This window comes from Echinops telfairi, unplaced genomic scaffold (assembly GCF_000313985.2).
Source record: "Echinops telfairi isolate 266 unplaced genomic scaffold, ASM31398v2 ScPeMD7_23;HRSCAF=83, whole genome shotgun sequence".
NCBI lineage: Eukaryota > Metazoa > Chordata > Mammalia > Afrosoricida > Tenrecidae > Echinops > Echinops telfairi.
Window position 1 is genome coordinate 40,527,384 of NW_022103920.1, and position 2,143 is coordinate 40,529,526.

Consider the following 2,143-nt stretch of genomic DNA (forward strand, 5'->3'; position numbering starts at 1 on the left):
TATTTCCGGGAAAGAAGGACTTTGCACACTTACTTACCTGGCAGGGGAGATACCATGATCACGAAGGTGGTTTTCCCAGGGCGAGGTTCATCCATTGCACTCCGGATGTGCTAACCCCTGCGATTTCCCCAAATGTGGGAAACTCGACTGCATTATTTGTGGTAGCAAGGGACTGCGTTCGCGCTCTCCCCTGAAGAAAAATAAAGGACTTGCATTTCTCCTAAATTATAATGCTATTTTAATTCTAAAATAATCCCAAGTCATTAAATAAAATTTTGTGTGAATATGTTGTTAAAAAAATCAAGATAACATTAGTATTATTAATGTAGTTTTATAAAGGTTTCCAGATTTGAATGTTCATAGTGGTTAGTAAAATTTTATTTTAAAAAAACTTAAAAATGTTTTTATGAACTGTAGTGAATATTTGATGTGAAATGACATTCAAATCTGAATTTAGCCAGTAGGTGGCAACAAATCAATACCCAAATTTATTTATTTTTATTATTAGTTGGGATTCGATACTTAAGCACGTCATTCCATATTTCAGTCCTGTCAGGTAGACTTGAGCAATTGCTACCACATTCAGTTTCCAAACATTCTTTTTCTACGTGGACACCTTGGCATCATCTCCCTTTGGCCCCACCTCCACCACTGTACCCCCTCACCCCTAACCCCTTATTCTACATGCTGCCCCTATATGTTCATTAATCCTGGGTTTCATATACCGAAATATAAAAAAGCATATAGCACATCTTCAAGAGGGTGACCTCTATTGACATACATCTGAGACTCACCCTAATAAGAACAAACAAAAATTGGAGAAATCAATACAAACCAAAAATACAGAAGATTTTGGAAACCAGATCAAGGCCTGCATCACAAGAGAGAACTACTGACAAAGTTCAGGTCAGATTTATGCCTTTGATCTTCCATACACCTTCCTCCTTCCTACACCTTCCATATACCTTCCTCCCAAGCACCCTGTTTAGTGACTACTTTCCTCCTCCCCCTCAATTTTAGATGGGGGAGTTCTCTGGAAGCTTATTTCTTATGTTGTTCCACCAGTGAATCTTGGGTTTGGGTTTCCACTGCCATCCATTGCCTTCTGCACACCGAATTCTCAGAATTTGCTGTATATACTCGAGTATAAGCTGACCCGAATATCAGCCGAGGGACCTAATTCTACAACAAAAATTGCGTTAAAAATGTGCTGCAAAACTCGGCTTATGTATATTCTATGGTAGGTTCTGATACTAATTTCTCCTTCAACTTCAGATCATATGGATTCCAATTCTTTGGTGACTGATGATGGTGTGCTTCTTCCATGTGGACTTAATTGACACCTCACTTAACGGGCTGCTTGTTTGGAGACAGGCCTTTCAGACCCCAGACACTATTTTATCTGTTAGCTGGGCACCAGCTAGATTCTTCGCTAATCTAGATGGAAAAGGCAAAGTAGTATACATCCTACACAGGTACATTTGAACTTTTCCAACAAAGTTATTGTGTGTTTGTGGCCTTGATATGTGCTTTATACAGTTGCCCTTTAAAGAACATGGTGGTTAAGGGTTACCGATCGATTCCCCCACCTTAAATCCACGTAGATCTTTTGACCCCTCACTCCCAACTTCTCTATTGATTGCCTTTTGTTGACCAAAAGCCTTCCTGATAACATAAACAGCTGATTCACACATGTTCGTTGGCAGAGCTGTCATAGCAGCTTCACAGGTTTTCATTTTTTTCTCCCAATGATCAGTGACTCAGGATTCATTTGTCTTGAGATGAAGCTGTAGACCTAATGTCTGGAATATATCAAGCAGTTCAACTTTTTCTTACAATGGCATGACTTTTTCTTCCTGGAGCACTTCCACCAACAGTAGTGGTCCTTCGTATTGGCCCGTGATGTTACTCAAGGTTTATGGTGTTGTTCTAACATGCGAGGCCCACAGCTATCACTTAATGCAAAACTTGCAATTTACTGGAGAGATAACTGCTCATGCAGAGATAAATAGTCACATCGTGTTTTTTAAAAAAAATTCACATGTACATAGACCTGCCTAGGACAAACCCATCATGTGCAAGCATCAATTGTGTATGCTTTGAATTTGGAGAAAAATGGGTATATATTTTACTTTTATATAAC

General features: G+C 39.2%; 1 non-coding gene across 1 annotated transcript; it reads left to right on the forward strand.

The window, feature by feature from the left end:
- Positions 1-29: 29 nt before the first annotated feature.
- On the forward strand, positions 30-193 carry LOC115869305. Its single transcript, XR_004046119.1, has one exon. It is a non-coding gene; the product is annotated as a U1 spliceosomal RNA (small nuclear RNA).
- The last annotated feature ends 1,950 nt before the right edge of the window (positions 194-2,143 follow it).